This window comes from Rhineura floridana, chromosome 5, assembly GCF_030035675.1.
Source record: "Rhineura floridana isolate rRhiFlo1 chromosome 5, rRhiFlo1.hap2, whole genome shotgun sequence".
Classification (NCBI taxonomy): Eukaryota; Metazoa; Chordata; class Lepidosauria; order Squamata; family Rhineuridae; genus Rhineura; species Rhineura floridana.
The window spans coordinates 81455128-81477547 of NC_084484.1; the positions used below are offsets into that span (position 1 = coordinate 81455128).

Genomic DNA, 22420 nt, shown 5'->3' on the forward strand with positions numbered 1-22420 from the left:
CAATGCAGTTTTTCTTAATGATTGGACAGGTCGCCATAAATACTAGGATGTTCCTATTTCTTTTTTACATTTCCAATATGAAGGCATCTAAGTGCCCTTTTATTTTAAACATTACTTGTGCTATTAGTTATACTTCTGAAATTTAATATTTTTGAAACATTTAATCAATATTTAGAGTGGATGAGTTCAAAACTCAGTCCCTGTTGCAAACATGTTCTCTGAGTACTTTTATATACCCAATAATTTTTATAGATAATTTAAGATAAATTCCTTTAAAATGCTGTAATACAGGTTTGTACATTGGTATCCTATAGGGACCATTCCTTCTGCATCATTTGGCACTAGCCTGTGGCCCAAGTTGCTATAGTGAATGTTAGACTTTTAATATTATGCCTGCCAGGAATATTATGCATGAGAAAATGCTGAATCTATCTAATGAATAGAGTTTGTTGAATGTGTGCCTTTTGCTAAGAAAGAGTTAAGTGAAGCATTTATACCGTATAAACTTTGCTCTTTTGCATTAAAATGTTTTTATTCATGTTGGAAGATTTCTCTTTCACCCATGGCTATTGTTTGTCAGTAGCAGCTAGCTTTTGTGAAGTTAATAAATGTGCATAATAAGGACATAAAGGTATGGGGAAGTAATACTGTAATCCTTTTGTTTGGATAATCAGTCTAATGTATGCAAATTAAACCTTATTAGTACTAGGGTTTTGTGTCTGCTTATCAAAATGTGCCATTTTCATGAAAATTGGAAGTCCATTATATAAAGTTATTATTAACAATCATTTAGGAATTATATACGGTATGCAAATTAAAGTTGATTACAACTAATTAAGGGCTTTCTTTGTTATTTGACCTTGTCTGCTTTTTATGTAAATATGTTTCTTTTGGTCTGGCATATTTTTAGACTCAGAAAAGTATATTAAGACAAGTTATATTATGTATTTTAATATTTTTTGTGTGCGTGGCATAAAAAGCCCCTTGCCATTGTCTAGGCACCTTGTTTTTCATCAGCTTGTACAGATTGATGAGAATCTGATGCATTTACCTGGAGGTTTGGGGACAATTCTCCAAGACTGTGTACTGATGGGGGACAATCACAGTTCCAAGGACCTTCAGTTGAAATTGATCTATAATCCACTATGAAACATAAACAGTTTTCATGACAGAATACCCCTTTCTTCCACAATTTATTGAACAGAATAAGGCTTCAGATACTGATCTCCAGATATAACTAAGCAATAAATGATCATTCACCCAGTTTGCAAGGTGCATTGCAGAATGTAATAGTTTAATGTCTATCTTGCTGAAGCCATTCACTAAGAACAAATGATGGTTAATGTTTAAAACATAGCACTTCCAGTAACAATAAATGACCCTTAGCAAGGTTTATTAGGAAGATCAAAATGAGAAAGTATACTTGGAACTGGAGGGGGGCAGGCTCAATATGTAGAATAAAATTATTTTACCTACAGTACAATGCATGTTTCTACATGACACAGAGGTGATGATTTGACTGGCATGTTAGCCAGTTAACCCAGCATGAAGGGCATGCAATTGCTAGCATATTTGGCTGTATGCCAGACAGAGATGGGCAATCAATATCTTAATTATTTTCATTGTCTTGCAATCTCAGTGCAAAAAAACAACAGAGATGTCTGCTGACTTCAGTGAGAAGAGGCATGGACCATATCCCATTTTCTGCTTATGTGTAGCTATCAATCTTAATCAATTGTTGTATTTGGATGCAATACTAAATGATAGTTTAACAGTGTACCTCTTCCCAGGCTCATGCACTCCCCATTATCCAATGCAGGTGTGAAAAGGAGATAGTTTAAGCTTCTGTTTTTGACTAACTGTGGTTAATCTGAGCTATGCTTAGGGAACACAATCTAGCTTCATAAACTATGGTTTGAAGTTGGCTTGTTTCCATCAACCATAGTAAGATTAACTGTAGTTTGTCCAGATTTGAGTGACACTGCATGCTGTGGTTAATCTAAAATGGAAATGAAAGCTTTCAAAACCTTTCTTGTGGCAAAGCCAGATATAGGGCGGAGTCTGCAATCCTGTGGGGAAGCTAGACTTGTTCTCATAAAGCAAAACTGTGGTTAAGCATTACATGCAGATGAGAAGCCCTACAATTGCAACTGGGATGGCTACGGCTGGAAGTTTGCCTGTTCTGATGAACTGCCTCGCCAATACTGAGATCTTAATTAAAAATTGGGCATTTTTGTGTAATTGGTTTCCAGTGGTCTTATGGTGTACCCCTCTCATGGAGTTTCAGCAGGCATCTGCTCTGTTAACTGTTAGATGTCTTTTTAAGACCCTTTTTATGCCAACATACTTACGCAGTTCTCTAAACTTTGTTTTGATTAGTTAGTTATTTTAATGATTATTTTGTATTGTTTGTATGGTGTTTTATATTTTATTGTATGTTTTATATGTTACTTTGATATTTTATATGAATTGCCATGTACCTTAGCGTCTATTCATAAAAACAAGCTTCAAGTTGTTTTTATGATGATGTAAGTAGTTTTTGAGGATGATGTAAGCAGTTCACAGGTCCCTTCTTTGTTGCGAGATTCTGGGGGTGAGCTGTGTTTGGGTCCTGGGTGAGAGCCAGGATGGATGGATGGAGTCCTGCGTGAGAGCCAGGAGCCTGAGAGGGTGTGTATGTTAGAAGTAGAAGGAACTGATATGGGTTTTATTTATTAGTAATTTGTATTGGTGCAACACTTGTATATGTAACATTATGTATTTTTGTAACATTTGTTATTCTTATGGGTTTTTTTGTATTATTTTGTAGCATTATAGGATGATAGTATTATTATTTCTGTATTTTTTAAAACATTTTTATGGTTGTAAACCACCTTGAGTGCAGTGATGCAGAAAGGCGGTACACAAATTAAAAATCAAATGAAATGCAAACTGCAATATGATTCAGTCACTGTGATATTCTGCTTCAGAAGTGCAGTCACTTTAGCGGCAGAGGTGAGCAAATTCAGGCAAGGCATGGGCCCTCATGCAACTAAGAGTGGGTTTTGATGCCGTTGTATGTGCCTTTGTGTTTGTAAGGAAGTATGTTGTACTTCCTGTCTCCATCTTATCCAGAACTAAAGTTATCCCTTTCCATTTGGTGAGTGAGGGGAGAGAAGGAAATGCCTATGAAGTCCCCATATTGGGAACTTGACTGTCTCATAACTGTCCTAGGTGGGGCTTTTTGTGACAGTACTCATCTGCATGGAGTACAGGCACCTCTTTTTTTTTTTTTGCTTTCCTTGGCAGCCATTTTGTGCTGGAACCCATGATACTTTTATCAATATATGAGTACTGGCACATCATTCCCCCCCCCTAAAAAAAGTGCTGGTCCCAGGGACATGTGAAAGTTCTATTCCATGTGAGTCTATACAAGAAAGGAAGTACATGGTGCCTGCTCTTCCGACTCCCTCTGCTCCTTCCTTGTGTCTGAATGTTTCTGAGTCAGGTCTTTACTGGGGAGAAAAACAGAAAATGAAATGAAAGTGGCAGTTGTGTTAGTCCATTCCCAAAGAAATTTTGGGTAATCTTGCTTTCCCTCTCTATTTCTCTTTTGCCAGAAATTTTTGAAGGCAGAGGAAATAGGTGTGTAAGTTGAATAGCCTACTCCTCTTTAATACAAAGAGGGCTTCTACTGTGACTTTATGGTATATATGGTAGGAAGAAGCTTAGAAGGTGCAGTTTCTCCTTTCATAATGATGCTCTCTCAGGGAAAGTCACTCTGACAGATTTCTTTGTATTACAAAACTACAAGAAGGAAAGGAACACCTTCCATTTTGCAAAACTTGCCAGTGGATGGCCCCGGGGTGGAATTCTAATTCAAGAAGAAGGTAGGAACCCACAGATGACATGAGGCACCCATGCATTATGTCAAATTTTGGCACCCAGGCCAATAGGCAAGCAAACAAATATATGGCAAAAATCTGGGGTGATCTGGAGCAAGCTGTGGTCTGTTTAATGGTGAGTGTAAAATAAACATTGTTTTGATTAAATATAAAACATGTTTTCTACATATTCCTTTTCTGTTAACCTAGCACACAGGTAAAAAGTTAAATACCAAGACCCAAAGATAATCACAATAGTTGGCTCAGCCAGCCCAGACCCTGCCCCACATGCATACTAAACATACTCCAAGATAAAGATATAAAGTTGGGAAAGAGTGATGATGTGTGTGAATGTCCAGAATCATTATACTAATAATGGTTATTCACATAGCACCTTCTTTAGCAGTGCCACTTGTATCTAATATCCAAAACCAACGGCTGAAAAAAGGTTTTCCTTCAGCAATCTACAAAAATATTAATTTACTAGGGGCTGTTGCCCTGCTTGCTTTGCTTGCCAATCCCACCTACACCCCATCCTACATCTTACAACATCTCCAAGCTCTCTCTACTCCGTCTGCCATACTCCCCCTAGCCCTAGCCCTCGACCACCCCTCACCAACTCATCCCCACCCCGCTTGGTGGTCAGAACCCCAACCCCCACACAGGTGGCCAGAGCCCTCTCTACAGGTTGACAAAGCTCTCCCCTCCCCCACAGGTAATCAAACATCCCCCTTTCCCTTCCATGGATCGCCAAATCTCTTGTCACCCCACAGGTCACTAAACCTCCCCCACCCTCCCACAAATCATCAAACCTGCCTCAGTCCCCCCACAGTTCACCAAACCTCCCCCACAGGTCACCAAACGTCCTCTCACCCCCATGGGTTGCTAAACCTCCCCTCATTCCCAGGCAGCTCCCTAAATCACTCCCCCAAGCACTTGCTACAGCCTCACCTCCACTGCTTACCTTACTGCTGCTGCCACTTGCCTGCTCACTCACTTGCCCACTCGTTCCCTTCAGCCAAAGCTCCCCCAGCCCTCCCACAAGTTGCCAAACCTCTGTCCCTCCCACTGGTCACTGAACCTTCCCCATCCTCCCACAAGTCACCAAGCCTGCCTCCATCCCCCTACAGGTCACCAAACCTCCCCCACTCCCATGGGTCACCAAACTTCCTCTCACCTCACTCACTGGTTGCCAAACCTCCCATTATTCCCAGGCAGCTCCCTAAATGCTTCCCCAAGTATTTGCCACAGCCCCACCTCCACCCCACCTTACTGCTGCTTACCTGCTCACTCGACTGCCTGCTCACTTCCCGCAGCCACCACCGCTCCTCTTGCCATCATTGCTCCTCTTCGTCTCACCACTGCCACCCCTCTTGCTGCTGCAGTTTGCCTCACCTTGCCTGCCTCGCCTGTAAGTGCCACGCCACCTATGAACACTTCAGCACAGGTGTGCACCTGCACAGAAGTGTTCACCGGTAGTGTGATGCTTACAAAATGTAATATAGCAAGGCATAGATTAAATTAATGTAGTCACGAAAGTGTAATGTAAAGGTTGAACAAAGCTGTTGGAATTTAAAGTCTGTCAGATGGTTGTGCTCTAGGATAGTCAGTGTAGAAATTATCTTGGGTTCTCCATTTCCCATATATCAGGGATGGCCAATGTGGTACCCTCCATATGTTGTTGGACTCCAACTCACATCAGCATGACCAATGGTCAGGGATGATTGGAGGTGTAGTCTAACAACTTTTAGAGGACACTAGCCTTTCCATATACCCATTTACCTGGCTACAATGACAATGAAAACTGCAGATAGATTTGGTGGGTTAGAAATGTTCCATTTGAGAGAATGGTGTCAAGAAGGGCATAATGACATTTGAGCAGAGGAGTAGAGTTTAAGAAGAGGCACCTGAAAGACATTGTAATTGCCTTAGAATATTTGCTCATTTGCATTTCAAAACAGCGTGGACAGCAAAAGTATTGCAAAGGAAGGCTTTTAAAAAAACCCACCCCAAACTCCTGAACTCTTTTAATTCAATCAGAATTTAATATGCAATTAAAACTAATTATCTCATAATGAATGTAGAGACACATGATTATTGCATCATTTCCATAAGAGACTTGCATATTAACTTGTATAATTTCTGGCTTCACAATGGAGGTAGAGGGTTAGATTATTTTGTCTCCCAAATGCCTGCATTTTCTTTATGACCTTGTTCGCGGCAGTGATTGTACTGCCTGAGAAGGCATCTCAAATGAATTTAGGCAGCTGCGGTATTAAAAGTAGATTTCTTAGAACAGAAATACACTTTAAATGTTGCTTTTCTCCATCAGTTTCAATAAGCAAAATCAGGACTTCTGTGGTGGGTAAACCCAGCTGTTTGAAAGCGTAAAGAGAAGGAAGTGATTTGAAGAACAACCCACAGATAAGCAGATGCAAAAAACAAATACTGTACCTCCTGGTAGCATTGAAAGAAGAACTTTGGGATAATATTGAAAAACGTGAAAGAAGGTAATACAGATATCAGAATGGTCTCCCATAATCCTTGCGTGGGTAGCCTTTTAGTACTTCTAATGAGAATGAAAATGTTTTGCAATGCAAAGCAGGAAACACTGCTATCTGAATTTATTGCTGCATCTCATTTAAAATCCTTTCATTTCCTATTGGCAAGGCTTCATTTTTGGAAACCTGATGAAAACTACAAGATCAACAGTCACAATTCCTCTTATGCATTACTCTGCTGTTTGGTTGCTGTGGTTGCTCACCAACTGAGGTCCATTCTGTGTCTACCATCCTGCCTCGTATCTATATAACTGTTATCTGAATAACACTTAAATCTTTGTCTATGCTAATGGTTTGGATGGTCACTATTTGGATATTTGAGGCTGGTACTATATATGTGGTTCCATGTGTAAGCTGTAAGGAACTGTAAATGTGACAGGTAACTACAGAGAAGAGCTTTGGTTTGTGAGATGATCCCTGAAACCCTGTAGATCATTCTTTTAAAGAGTAATTGTTTATTATTTATGGCTTTAGTCTAGCTTTTGTATTGGTCTTTTCAGCATTCAGACTTTTTGCTTTGTTATGCAGGTCTGTGATGATTGACAAAGCATATTATAAGGCAACACCAGGCAACACCAACATGATGCTATAGGATAATTCTCTGGTAAGGCCATTCCCTAGATATATAATTGCTCTAATATTGTAATTACACAGACATTATTTATTATTTATTATTTATTACATTTGTATACTGCCCCATAGCCGGAGCTCTCTGGGCGGTTTAGAAATAGCTAAAAGCCACCAAATAACTTGTTGCCGCTCAGTTGTGAGCTTCTCCTACTATTGACTGAATTGCTATGATGTCATTCTAAAAGGGTTAGAGTGAAATTTCAGTGACATAATTTCCAGTAACAGCGTGGCTTCTATGAGATGTGGCTGTATGGAGAAGAGGGGAGAATTAGACAGAATATGTGGCAAGCAGGTACAGGAGTCAAAAGAGGAGGCCCTGGAGGTTTGGATCAGGAGCAAGAGATAGGGTGGCTAAAAGAGGGGAAGACCAGGGAACTTTGAGAAAAAGAGGATAAACACTACAGGCTGTGGGGGAAGAAGTAAATAAAAGGAAAGGATGAAATAAAAGAGGAGCTAATGAGAGAAGGGGTTGGGGAATCATATTGTCATTAGCCCCTCCTTCCCCCAATCTTTTTATTTTTATGGTGAGGAATCTGTGACATGCAGACCAAATGTTTCCTGTAGCCTCACTTCATGCGGCCTTTTGCATGGTGGGGGCCCACTCTTGCTTTCTGGACCACTCCTCTGGGAATCTGTGCCTCTTCTGCTGTTTTGTATTTCTATATTTGGCATGTGGGTGCACATGACTTTTCCTGTGGGTAAACAACCCCAACAGTTCCCAGCCCTGACTTACTTTATGCTTCCGATGTGAGGCCATTCCACTGAGTATCCCGCCCAGAGTTGGAGAAACCCGACGGAGGTGAGGTTTGTTCTAATTCTCATTTTATTAGTGTGATGGTTACATCCAAAGCGGTGCATTTCATAAAGCTGTCTACTCTGACTCACTACTTCCCCTAACTAGCCTACCTAAACAGTCTCTACAGCGTGTGGGGAGAGCTGACTCAGCACTAGAGTCCGGGAGGGCACCTTCTTAAGTAGGGAAGGTCTTCACACGTAAACAATGGCTCCTCTGTAGTTCCACCCTCTGAAAGTCCCTCTTCTCACGCCTTCTCTCGTGTGGCGAGGGGGGGGCAAGCCTCCTCCTGCCCATCCAACAGCGGGGCTTCACTAGGTGACAGAGTGATCTCAGGAGGCAGGAAGCAGGTTGGCGGGGAAACGTTTAAGTGCCAGGCGGGGATCCAACGCCCCCCAGGAACATCTTCCTCATCTGACTCCTCTCCCTGATCTAGCTCTGCATGTGCCTGGGGCGCAACATTGAGTTGGAGAGAAGAAGGTATGTGTCTGTGTGTGCTGGGGGGACAACTAATGGACAGAAAGACAAGGAGCTGGAGAGGAGAGGGAAGCAGAGAAAAAAGGTGAGACTGAAAGAAGAGGGGGGATGCAGAGAAAAGACTCCTTTGGGGAGGGCATGACACCACAAAGTGACTGATCTTTGAGTTATCCAGGGACTGTAGAGCTAAAGGGAAGCACAGGCAGGCCTCTGCCATCAGCCAGGGCTTCCCCTTCATTCCTGCAAGAACATCATAACAAGAGGGAGACCAGCCTGGCCCCATCCATTGGCCAAAGAGGGATCAGCTGCTGGAAGTGGTCTTCTCTCCTCCCTGCCAGCATGGTCCCCACTTAGAACTAGTGCCTGGCTTTGCTCACTCCCCATCCCTCTCCTTTTTGTGCTGTGCCTTTTAGATTGTAAGCCTAAATGCAGAAACTATCTTAAAATTGAGAAAAGAGGTGGCCCCACTACTGGGAGCTTGCACTCTCCAACAGGGACCTCGGAGGGAATGCTATCCTCAACAGAAAAATAAAAGCCCCCTCCCCAGTTTTTTTCTAAATTGGAAATGCTGTATGTATGTTCTTGACAGGAATAGAGGTAAGAGGCATGGCTGCCATGCAGATAGAAAGGGCAGGGCAGCAAAAAGCAAGAAGCCTGAGTTTTAGACCGGCTGAAGCCCTAATCAGGCGTTACTTGTAGGCTTGTTCACATGTCACACTAAAGACAAGGACAAGCTGTCTCTACACATGTCCAAGTGTTTGTGTGAAATAACATTACACTTCTTGAGCTATACAGCTCAACTATTTATGTGCATGGATATACAGATTTTACATTAGTTGAACGTAGTGTGTGAACACCCCTTGGTGTTGTAGGGCGTAAATGTGCAGAGTGAGGAGTGGGGCCATGCTTTTAGCCCCACCTCCAAGACTGTGCTTTTTTTTTCTTTTAACAACAGTACATTGCACACAGTTTTGTGAAAAGAAAGACCCCCCCAAAAACTTCTGCTCGCAAGTAGGGGCTCCATTCAGTTGGCACACCTGCACAAACAGGTAACCCGTGAATAGGGCTTAAGTTGATAGTGGAATTAAAAACCAGGAACCTGGAGAAGAGATGAATGAAGAAAGCAGTGGTCTGAAAGAGGTTAGGAATGGAGAAGCACTGCATTAAGAAAAGAAGGGCTGAGGAAGGAAGCGAGAAGCTGAGGGGAAAAGACACACACACACACAGGCTTAGGAACAGGAGAGGCTGTGTGCTATTGGAAGAAAATGGGATTTGGAAGCAGCTGGGGGACTTTGAGCCAAGGAGAATGAGGTCAAGGGCAGTGCTCTCAGTTTCACAGAATGAGCTGCAATAACCAGCCACATCTGTTGGGTTGTTCTCCAGCACAATAAACAGACCACTAGCAGGGGAAGGTGGTACAAAGAAATGGCTATTGATAGTGAAGTTCAACGCCTTTCATGAAAGCAAGATCCTCCACACACTGCAGTCTTCCTTGCTGCCCTTGATTGGCCCATATAATCAAAAGCTAATGAATTGCAAACTATGAATAGTAGTAAACAAAATGGGCTGCACTCTGGTGTCTGTAGAGGGTAGTTCCTGATGACAGGTAAGTTATGTACTATATAGGAAGAGTGAAGACCAATACAAACCAATTGCCCTAGTGTGCTTATGTCTATGAAATACAAAGGGATTGCTATGCAGCCCATAAGTGCATGTGACAACGCCTTGTACACTGCCTTCACAAAAAGCAAATGAAAGTAGGTAAAGTGCGTGTACTTTATTCATTTTTATATATAACACTATGGAGTAGCTTTAGAACTTGGGACAAATTTTGTAAATGGGTGAAAATAGGGTGATAGCTATCATCATAATATGCTGATCTCTTTCTGTCTACTTTTGAGATTCCATTTCACAACAGAGGAGGGAAGCTTTATGGTTTGTATTTCAGGACAAGTGCTTCCATTTTTTTCTCCTGATTAGATTGTCAACCTTTGATCTTATGTCTTATCAAGCCCCCTCCCTTCCCCATTATCCTGGAATGTAATAATTGCTCAGCAATGCTGCACAGTATCTCAGCTTTAAAGAACACCATCATTTATGCAAGCATTTGTCGGCTAGAGAGCGTTGGGTCTTCATGTCTGGGTAGGAGAAATCATGGGATACCCAGCCAGCCCTGCACTGGCAAATTTGCCACAAGTGTAATTTTTTACGTGATCATTGAAAGAGACGGTTGAATGGAAATACCCCAAAGCCTTATCTGCTGAATAGCAATACATAATAGAACACCTATGAATATTTGTTGACATTAATTCTTTTTTAAAAAACCGTGAACTGGAGCTCCACACAATAGGTAGACTTACTAAAGTGACAGATCTCCTAGAGGGATGTGGTCTCGGACAGGAGCAAAGCAATTCAATCATGTATTAATTCATGGTTTGTATAGTTGCTAGGGATGGACAAATCTATCAGCTTTTTTTCCTACTGCATTTCTTAAATTCTTTTCTTTTTTAAAAATCAACTTCTTAAATGTATAAATCAAAAACGTCATCACAATTTAAATGCCTGTTACAATGTACTGACATATAGCTTATACAATCAAAACATATATACATAAATAAATTAAAAAAGAAGAAAAAATAAAATAAAAATGTTTTAAAATTATAATAATAATAAGAAGAAATCAATATATAAAAAAGAGGTGGAGAAGTTTTGATTTCTCTCAGTTTCTCATTTTTCCAATCTTAAGTTTAGTTTAACCCATTTTCACATCATTGCAATTTTTTTTAAAAGCCTGCATAAAAATTCATATGCATTTTCATGAACTTTTAACTTAATGTATACATTTTTGTAAGTAATTTTCTTAATGAAATTAATTTAGTTAATAACACATTTTTGTGTATACTTTATATTAATGTACACCTTTTCCTATGCATTTTGTGGTAGGAGAACTGCATCACAAAATTTGGAGAAGGGCAAAGTTTGAAGGCTGGCTACATTTTGGTTCATGTCTTGGTTCTGGAAGTATAAATTAGATAGGTTTGCATGAAAGCTGAGAATTGGACAAATTTCTCTCCCATCCCTAATAGCTGCATCTACAGTTATCCTGTCTAATCCTGTAAATAGAAGTTATAGTTTCTCACCGCATGTGTGCACGCACGCACATACAAACAGACAAATTCAACCCAAATGTAAGAAGGGGAAATGGAAAGGGGGAATTCTTAATCAACAATGTTATATGAACTTCAGATATATCTGCTTTATAATATACAACTTTCTAAGATGCTCAGATTGAGGCACCATTCTGATAGGATAATAAGAAGCTACTAGGTATCAATGGCAAAACTACAGGGGTGATATCCAGTGTTAGTTATACTTAGAGTAGACCCAATGAAATCAATGGACAAGTATTTTCAGTGGGTCTATTCTGTGTTTGACTTAGTTGGGTGTTATCCTATGTAAGTAATTATGGCAAACAGTCTAATACATTTTCATATTGGGGATCAGGGATCAGACCTTCCGTGTTACCAATCTGTGTTCTATGATGAATTTATATGGTCCATATTAGGCAGTTTCTTATATATGATATCAAATTGGCCGAGTGAACTGGTCACAAGGTCCAGGAGTGTGGTTCTTCTATTCCATTTCACATGATCTGTATACCAATCTCCACTCCAGAATAAACATCAGCAGACGACAACTATTCCTGTCTAGACTAGTCAACTAGTCAGGATGGAGCTTACCCAGATGTAAACTGAGTGGAGAAGTAGCATCTGCATCTCAGCCCAGGGTCCAAGTTCCCACCACAAATCTTTTAATGAGGTTAAATAAAACTGTGGCCATATTCAACCCTCTCTTTCCTGAGTCTGGGTGCAAGTTGCCGCCCTGGGCTCCTACTGGGAGGAAGGGCGGGATATAAATCTAATAAATAAATAAATAACTTGTTCTGTGAAATAAAAATGATAATCAAGTGAAAGTTTCAAAAGATCAGGAACCGAAACCCCTTTTATACCACAATGTAAATACTAGATTACTGCATTTAATAACATACTTGGATCATCTAGGGGAGTATGGTTTCCTCCAATTTTTTCCATTATTAGAGTCTTCTGAAATTAGTTCTAGAAACCAACATGAATAAATGTGGCATACTATGTTGTCCATCATTACTCTTTATTCCACCCATCAGCAGTCCTAGTTGGTTCTCTTAGTCTCTAATTAAGAATTTGTCTTACTAATAGTTCAGGGTGGCAGTCCTATATCTATTGACCTGGGAGTAATCCTCATTGAATTTAACAGGACAGACTCGAAATAAACATGAATATGATGGTAGCGTTTGTGAAATGTAAACCCCAATTTAAGATTTGGTTACCTCACTTATAATGTGTTCCGGCCATTCATTCAGATGCTCAGGTGGCCTTTGCTAATGCTGCTAAGCCATTCTATGCACTTATCATGTGCTGTGTATTTAAACTACAATTCAATTGGACTGTGAATAGGAAAATATTGGTTTAATTTGTATTATTCCATACTGTCGCTTGTGTTTGTAGAACTGAATCAAAATTAATTTGCAAAATTTGCTTCTTGGAAGTGGTATTATGGCTCATGTGCTTGATGTATCATGGTCTAGATTTCCTCAATCCATTAAATCCTTAAACTACAGTTTCTTCTTAGAATGATGGCTAAGAACTGAGAACAAGGGCTCTCTAAAATGTTCTTGGTGTTGTCCTCTCAGAACCCAAGTAGCATTATGAAGAATTATATTGTCTGGTTAATCAGGTCTGAGAGCTACCCTTTAATCTGCAGAGCATTTTGAAACAAATGTTTGAAATGTCAAGGTCAAGGTATTTGATGCAAAAATAATACTAGACGAGATTAACTACCACCATTTCTATTTAAGTGTTATCCAGGTTGTAGTCCAGACTGACAAAGATCCAAATTGCCAAAAGTTTACCAAAAACATTATTGATTTTGGGGAGTGACTTGGTGTGTGGCACAAAGGTAGGGGTTGGGTGAGGCTCAGAAGCTGAATGTTAGGGCTGCTGGCTGGCCAGTTTTTGTTAAGGATATTGCTTGTTAAAGGTCCAGGGGACTAATGAGAGCAGGTGGTTGAGAGTTCTCTGGAGATCTCTGTGTGTTAGCCATCATAGCTTTGAGATGGTTTCCCCTCCTTGCAAAGGGAAAGAGGCCTGAGGTAAAGTATGTGTGTGAAGAAACAAAAAAAGTAGTTTGGGAACAGTGACAGAAGCATAGAAAGGAGAGAAGCTCAAGGCTAGAAGCATCTTGGGGCCCCCTCTCTGGAGATCTGCCCCTCCTCCAAAGAAAGCCAAAAGCTGGATAGCACTTCCCCGGAACTTCTCACCACTCTTAAAAATAGGGGGCACATAATGGTGCAGAGCTCTGCATGCAGCTTTTATATAGCCATTGACAGCTATATATGAATTAACTGAGTTATAGCTGGAACCATCATCTTGAATGATGAGAAGAATAATATAGCTAGGAAATAAAGCTGTTTCCTAGGTTAAAGACTATGAACTAGCAATTTCTCACTGGACTTTGCTAGACATCAGCTGAAATGGATGTCTGGAAGAATACATCATAATGGCTTAATTCAGGTGTAGCAAATGTGGTGCCCTCCAGATGTTTAGACTACCCATCATCAGCTGAATGTGCTGACTGGGGCTGATAGGAATTGCAGTCCACAACACCCAGAGGATGTTACATTAAATACCCCCTGGATTAAAGGACTGAGCTGGTTGCTGGGTTAAGGATGTGAGTCCTGACTGAAGACAGAGCTTCCCTTCTCAATTAAAAAGTTGGCATCCTCTGTTCTGCATTAAACACTTTGCTTTTTCTCCAAATGGAACTCATCTGAAAGTGAAACAATCATCCTTTTGTTGCCTATAATGGGTTCCCAAGAATCTCTGAGTATTTAACTTGAGCACCAGGTTGAGATTTCATGCATTGGAGAATGTATGGCAGAGGTATTTTCTTCTTCTTTGATTGTCTCTAGCTTAATGATGTCTGTATTAAACAGGTTTTTTTTTCTCTTACGTATTTTGAAGAATACTTATAAAATTATAAATAAAAATAGGGAAACAAAATTGCTGTTCAGATTCATAGTTTCCATTTACACTTAGTGTTGAACAACAATAATCAAGTACCATGTGATTTTTTTCTAAGATGAAATCAGCTCATCACTGTACAATTTTGTGTAAAAGCTAAAAGAATCAAAAGCTGTAAATATCAGACAAGGGAAAAAAGAAAGAGAAAGGAAAATAAATAACAGGATAATATTTTAATGGACTGCTGATGAATCTGAACAAAACTGCTGCCAGTGCCTGTACACTCCATTCTTAGTATCATAACGCTACCATCTCTTTGGTATTGTCAAGATTTTCTGTATACCATAGCTTTTATTGCTCTTTATTTGTCTTTGTCTCCCTCTGCTTGACTGGTAACATATAGTAGCCTTGCAATGTGTACTTCTTTCAAGACTGACTGCAGTGGTTATAAATACCTCTCTTGGACTGAAAGAGGTAAGTTAAAAAAGAAGCAATAAGCTTTAGTGGATGGGATACTAAGCTGCTTCAGATAAGGGGTTTCTGTCAATGAAGCATCATGAAATAAAAGTACCAGCATTTTCACTTCTTATAGCCTGAAAGAAGAAAATCTTTTACTATTATCAAAACAGGTCTAAAGTGGTAATGAGTGTCTTTGCCTCTGACAGGTTATTGGTAGCATCACTTGGGTAAAGGATACAAGCTTCAGTAGCATAGATACAAGAGCTGGAGTGGGACTACGGGAGATTTCTTTTTATGGTTGGTATACACTTTAAAATAAAATAATGTTAAATTGATATAGAACAGAAACTGGCGAGGTAAACAAAAGGACCTGCCTAAATCTGGTCTGGAAATACTCTGGGCAAAGCAAGTGTTATCTTCTAGATATCCTGTGAGTGCTGAAATGTTAATCTGGACTGCAGAGTGCGTTCAAGTATCTGCACGATGCAGTTAGTGGCATCATGCACCAAGGTTTGGAGGCTGAAGATCCTGTTGTGGTCTTCTTTGCCATGAATGGGTCCTCCCTGCTTCTCATCAGCTTCACATTGCTTACTGAATGGGTGGTGGTGACCTAGAGGGTTCCATTCAGGATGGTGAAAGACTCTGGCCACAAGCTTCTCAGAACTGGTAGTCTCTGTGCACGCACAGCAGCAGCCAGGGAAACTGGGCAACATAGGAACTCATCATTGCTCATGGTTCTAAGCTTCTGCAGATGACCAATTTGTGCCAAGATCTGAAGTCCCTGCTGTGTGTTACTTTACCATGGCTGCCTCCTAGTTCCTGTAAGTAGACTATTTGTGTGAAGAGTCATTTGTGCAGGTAAGCCTCTCTTCCAAACAACATCTGCACTACCTTTCAGTCTTGTCTTGCTAGCCTTTCTTCTCACTCCTTCTATTTCAAGGGTAGCCATCATGGTGCCCTCCAGTTATTTTGGACTAAAACTCTCATCCTCCCTCACCAATAGCCATGTTGGCTAGGGCTGATTGGAGTTGCAGGCCACAACATCTGGAGAACACCATTTTGGCTATCCCTGCTTTCTCAACTACAATCTCTCTTATACTTGCATATATAAAATAGAATAGAATACAAGTTGTGGTCCTCTGCTCTTTCACTTTATGGGGAAATCAACACATTCATGTTCATTTCTGAGAGATTGTTTGCAAGCTTGAAACAGCTCACCAAATAACAAACCTCACAAAACTTTCAGTGGCCATGCATTGCACTTTCTGGTGACAGCTCCCTCAGTATAGAGAAAGTGAATCACTTCTCATATGTTCAAGGCGAAATGCTCTTCTTTCTACATGTTATGCTAAATGCATAGCATGCAACTACAACTGTGTATTTCCTTTGATAAGGCACCGGGCCCTGTGACTTTCATTTGGATTATAATAATAATAATAATAAATTTTATTTGTTGGTCGCCTATCTGTCCAGGTTAGTGGACACTCTAGGCGACTTACAATAATAGAGAGCAGTACATAATACAAAATAAAATACAAGCAAACACAATCATAATCAATTTAAAAGCAATTCCAGTTAAAACCTCATAAAAATTAATCCTCCCCAATTCCATAGGCCCGCCTGAATAGCCAGGTTTTTAAGGCTTGGTGAAAACCCATCAGGGAGGGAGCATGTCGGAGATCAAAAGGAAGGGAATTCCAGAGGGTGGGGGCCACAATCGAAAATGCCCTCTCTCTGGTCCGCACCAGCCTAGCTGTTTTAACCGGTGGGACCGAGAGAAGGTCTTGTGAGGCTGATCTTGTCAGGCGGCATAATTGGTGATTCTGTAGGTGCTCCTTCAGATAGACTGGGCCGAAACCATATAGGGTTTTAAAGGTCAGCACCAACACCTTGAACTGGGCCCGGTAAACAACTGGTAACCAGTGAAGATCTATTAACACTGGCGTGATATGGTCACGGCGACGGCTGTGCTTTGTCAAGCGTGCCGCCGCATTCTGTACCAGCTGTAACTTCCAGACCGTGTTCAAGGGTAACCCCATGTAGAGCGCATTACAGTAGTCTAAGCGAGAGGAGACCAGGGCATGTATCACCCGTGGGAGCAGATGAACAGGAAGGTAGGGTCGCAGCCTCCGTATCAGATGTAACTGATACCAAGCTGCCCGACTCACCGCCGAGACCTGAGCCTCCATGGACAGCCTGGAGTCAAGAATGACCCAGAGGCTGTGGACCTGGTCCTTCAGGGGTAATCTCACCCCATTAAGCATCAGGTCCGTAATACCCAGCCTTCCTCTGTCTCCCACAAGCAACACCTCGGTCTTGTCGGGATTCAGCTTCAGCCTGTTCTCTCCCATCCATCCACTTACGGATTCCAGGCACTTGGACATGGTATCCACAGCCAACTCTGGTGAGGACTTAAATGAGAGATAGAGCTGAGTGTCATCCGCATATTGGTGACACTGCAGCCCAAAACTCCTGATGATGGCCCCCAGCGGTTTCACATAGATGTTAAACAGCATGGGAGAGAGTATAGCGCCCTGTGGCACCCCACAATTAAGAGGCCAAGGGTCTGATACCTCATCTCCCAAAGCTACCCGTTGGTGCCTATCTGAGAGATAGGAATGGAACCACTGTAAAACAGTGCCCCCTATTCCTAATCCCCCTAGGCGATCCAACAGGATACCGTGGTCAACGGTATCGAAAGCCGCTGAGAGATCTAGGAGGACGAGGAAGGTATATTCTCCCCTATCCAACGCCCTCCTCATATCATCCACCAGAGCGACCAAGGCTGTTTCAGTTCCATGTCCAGTCCTGAAGCCCGATTGGAATGGATCTAAATAGTCCATTTTCTCCAAGTGTGTCTGTAACTGTCTGGCCACCACTCGCTCAATTACCTTGCCTAAGAATGGTAAATTAGAAACTGGGCGGAAGTTATTCAGCTCTTGGGGATCCAAGGAGGGTTTTTTTAAGATGGGCTTTATCACCGCCTCCTTGAGGGCTGATGGCATTGCACCCTATTTCAAGGATGCATTTACCACTGCCTTGATCCCTTCGCTCAGTCTCTCTTTGCAACTCGTGACGAGCCACGAAGGGCAAGGATCAAGCAGACAGGTGGTTGACTTCACAGTACTGAGCACCTTGTCCACTTCCTCAGAGGGAAGAGGCTGAAACCGATCCCACCGGACCAGAATGCAACTGGCCGACCCTGGCCTACTACCTGTATCCACGGCGAATGGAATCATGCTCTTCAGGCGCTCGATTTTACCAGCAAAGTGTTTAGCAAAAATGTCACAGGAGATTTTAGATTGCTCCATGGGTTCCTGAGCAACTGGACCGACCAGGCTTCGGACCACCTGGAACAATCTCCTGGGACAACACTCTGCTGACGCAATAGAGGCAGCAAAGAATTCCCTCTTTGTTGCCTTTGTTGCCACCTGGTAGGCAGCTATTGCTGCTCTAACCAGTGTCCGATCATCTTCAGTGCGAGATTTCCGCCACCGGCGCTCAAGTCGTCTCACCTCCTGTCTCAGACCCCGCAACCGTGGTGTATACCAGGGTGCTGTCTGAGTTCTATTCAGGGGGAGAGGACGTTTCGGAGCCACCCTATCCAAAGCCCCAGTGATTTCCCTGTTCCACTCCATCACCAGGGCTTCAGCCGGGCGTCCTTCAGTCAGCTCCAAATCACCCAGCGCATTCAGGAATCCCTGCGGTTCCATCAGGCGTCTGGGGCGGACCATCCTAATAGGTTCTTGTCCCCTGCGGAGGGTGTGCGGCATCGAGAGATCTATATTCACCAGACAGTGATCTGACCATGACACAGGGTTAGAAGAAACAGCCCCCATTTTCAGAACTCTTCCCTCCCCTCCCGAGACAAACACAAGGTCAATAGCATGACCGGCTACATGGGTGGGCCCCGTATTACTAAGGTGCAGATCCCAAGAAGTCATGGTTTCAATGAAATCCCGAGGGGCTCCCGTAAGGGCAGACTTGGCGTGTACGTTGAAATCCCCTACAACCAATAGGTTGGGGGAAAGCAACCGCACGCTCGAGATCACCTCAAGCAGCTCGGTCAGGGAGTCTGTTGTGCAGCGGTGTGGGCGGTACACAAGTAGAATCCCTAAACTGCCCTTTGGGCCCAATCTCCAGTACATGCAATCAACAAACTTGGTCTCATGGAGAGGGGGTCTGGCGAGAACCAGAGATCCCCGATAGATGACTGCCACTCCCCCTCCCCACCTACCACTTCTCGGCTGCTGTGCGTATCGGAAACCGGCTGGACACATGGCCTCAAGTATAGGAGCTGAGGCCTCATCCAGCCAGGTCTCCGTAATACATACCAGGTCTGCGTTCTCATCCAAGATCATGTCATGGATGAGTGCTGTTTTTTGTACCACAGACCTGGCATTACACAACAGCAGTCGAAGATTGGATGGAGTACTGCATCCCCCAATTATCTTCTGGTTGTGGACAGGTCCGGAACAAGGGATGGATATTATGCATCTATCCCTTGTTCCCCTATGCTGGCGTGGCCTGCCACTTGCGCCTCTCCAGGATCTGCCGCCCAGCCTTTCAATATCATGGCTCCCCACCCTTCTCACAGTATCCCCTCCCGGTCTACACATATCTCCCTCCCTGTTCGCCAGTCAGGCAGGCCCTTGCCCCTACCTCTCACCTCCCACCACTCCTGGGCCTCCACCCCAAGAACCCCCCCTACCTCTCACCGCCCTACCTTAAAACAACCCTCCAAAAAGAGAAAGGGAAAACAAAAACAAAAAAACCCACCCAGGCCACCTCAGCCAGCTGGCTGATGTATTCCTCCAAAGAGGGACAGGTGGTAGCAATCAGTCACAGCTGGCTGGGTACCTGGGGCCTGGTCCTGCAAGATGCAGGTCTGCCAGGCAGAAGTCCCACTGGGAAGGGTGGTGGAGGTGGTGATCCCGCAGCAGCAGCAGCAGACTCTCCTTCCCTGGGCGGTGATGTTCTCTTCCTGCAGGCCCTGGGTCTGTAAATAGGGAAATGAGACGTAGCCTTTTCATCTCCAGCTGCAATCCTATAAAAAAATCCACACCCCTGTGTGGCTATGAGGCTTAAGGGGGGGTACCTCCCATTGGCACCAGTTTAATTTAAGGAAGACAGGGAATTAAATATGAACTTTTTTGCCAAGGAAGCAGACAGCAGTGAAGGGTTGTAGCATAGTGGTCCAGCAGCACATGCTTTGCATGCAGAAGGTCACAGGTTCCATACCCAGTGTAATGTGAGTAGGAACTCAAGTGAATTAGATATTGTTGTATGGGGGAATCAGTTGGGGGTGGGACCAGTAGGAAAATGAAAGTAGAGCTCTGGGTTCTGCAGCAACACACTGCTCAATAAAGTTTGTTCCTTCTAAACAGTGTTTGGAGTTCATTTCAACTTTTGCAAATATTACATGGTGTCAGAAGACTACCTAAAAACATAAGGCAGTGAAAAATGGACCAGTTGAAGCCTCCAGGAAAGTTAGTGTTTGAAGGAAATGCAGCAGAGAACTGGAGAAGATGGAAGCAAGGGTTTGAATTGTACTGCATTGCAAGTAGAGCAGATAAGAAAGATGAGAGACTCCAGTCAGCATTATTTCTGCATGTGGCAGGTGAAGAAGCAAGAGAGGTATTTAATACTTTCCAGTTTGATGATGATGCAGATAAAAATAAAATTCAAGTTTTGATGAATAAATTTGAAGCTTATTGTGTGCCCAGAAGAAATGTTACTTATGAAAGGCACAGGTTCCTCACTAGAATACAGAGTGAAGGAGAAAGTATAGACCAATATGTGACTGAGTTGAAGCTTTTGGCTCAGACCTGTGAATTTGGGGAGCTGTGTGATTCTCTCATTAAGGATCGCATAGTGTGTGGCATTCAGAAAGACAGATTGAGAGGCAAGTTACTGAGAGTGATTTAACCCTTGAGTGTGCAGTGAATATATGCAAGACAGAAGAAGTGGCTGCAAAACAGATGAAAGATTTTGGGGCAACAGAAAAACAAATGGATGCCTTACAGGGCAAAAGTACCTTTGAAAAGCCAAATGTAAGCCAGCCTCAGAGCAAATGGAGCCTTGGCACTACTACCAGCCCCCAAGAAAAGGAAATGCCACAGAGGTCTGTAGAAGCAGCAAAGCCTTCTACAAGTGTGGTATCAGTCATCATGACATAAATGCTTGTCCTGCATATGGGAAGGAATGCAGAAGATGTGGCAAACTTAATCATTTTGCTAAAATGTGTAAAACTAGAGATAGAAAACTTCAACGTAGACAAATGTTCTCAGTAGCAGATACAGCTCAAAATGCTCATGATTTCTTCATTGGCACATTGAATTCTACAGCTCTGGAAGATGAATGGTGTGTGGATCTTCTCATAAATGATCACAAGTATGTGACCTTTAAGATTGACACAGGAGCACAGGCTAATGCAATGTCTTTAAAAACATACAAAGCCTTGCAAGCTGAACCCCTTCAGCAATCAAATACCAGATTAATAACCTACTCTGGAGAAAGACTACATGTGTCTGGTAAATGTAACCTGGATTGCAAATATAAAGATCAAAGAGCTGAGTTGGAATTTCACATAGTAGACTTTGATGCACAAGCTGTACTTGGTCTCCGGGCTGTGACTCATTTAAATTTGGTGCAAAGAGTTAATTTAATGAAAAGAGCTCCAGTAGATCAATGGGATGTTGCAGTTGAATACAAAGATGTATTTGAAGGCTTAGGTTGCTTACCAGAGAAATACACCATCAAAATCAACCCACAGGTTTCACCTGTGATTCATGCACCTTGGAAGGTTCCAGTGGCACTAAGGGATAAAGTCCAAATGGAACTGACTCGTATGGAGCAATTAAAAGTCTTAGTTAAGGTAGAAGAACCTACAGAGTGGGTGAATTCCATTGTGGTTGTAGACAAGCCTGGCCGGGACCAGATAAGAATATATTTAGATCCAAGAGATATGAACAGAGCAATTTTAAGAGAACATTTTCAATTGCCTACTGTAGAAGAAATTACCAGTAAGCTAGCAGAAGCAGAATTGTTTATGGTTCTTGATGCCAGTAGTGGATTCTGGCAAATTCAGCTAGATGACAACAGTTCCAGGCTATGCACATTTAATACACCTTTTGGCAGGTCCCAATTTACAAGAATGCCATTTGGTATCTCTTCAGCTCCTGAGGTCTATCAGAGGATGATCCAACAGACATTTGAGGGTATTGATGGGGTCACATGCTACATAGATGATATCCTGGTTTGGGGGGAGACCAAACAGGAACATGATGAGAGACTGAAGAGAGTTCTGGACAGGTGCCGAGAGAGGATTCTGAGACTGAACAAAGTGAAATGCAAATTTGCCATGACTGAAATAAAATATCTAGGACACAACCAAAGAAGGACTAAAACCTGATTCATCTAAAATAGAGGCCATCACTGATATGCCCAGTCCAAGTAACAAAGCTGATCTTAAAAGATTTCTAGGAATGGTGACTTACCTAGCAAAGTTTATCCCAAATTTGTCAACAGTAACAACCCCTTTAGGACAGCTGTTGGCCCAAGATGTTGAATTTTGCT

General features: G+C 42.4%; 1 long non-coding RNA gene across 2 annotated transcripts in view; it reads left to right on the forward strand.

The window, feature by feature from the left end:
- LOC133385856 (uncharacterized) overlaps nt 1–22420 on the forward strand; it is a 54630-nt gene that overhangs the window by 24037 nt on the left and 8173 nt on the right. For both annotated transcript variants that reach the window (XR_009762981.1, XR_009762980.1), the window contains exons 2-4: nt 6196–6373; nt 6953–7028; nt 15049–15139. This is a non-coding gene — a long non-coding RNA (uncharacterized LOC133385856). The remainder of the gene's footprint in view (nt 1–6195; nt 6374–6952; nt 7029–15048; nt 15140–22420) is intronic.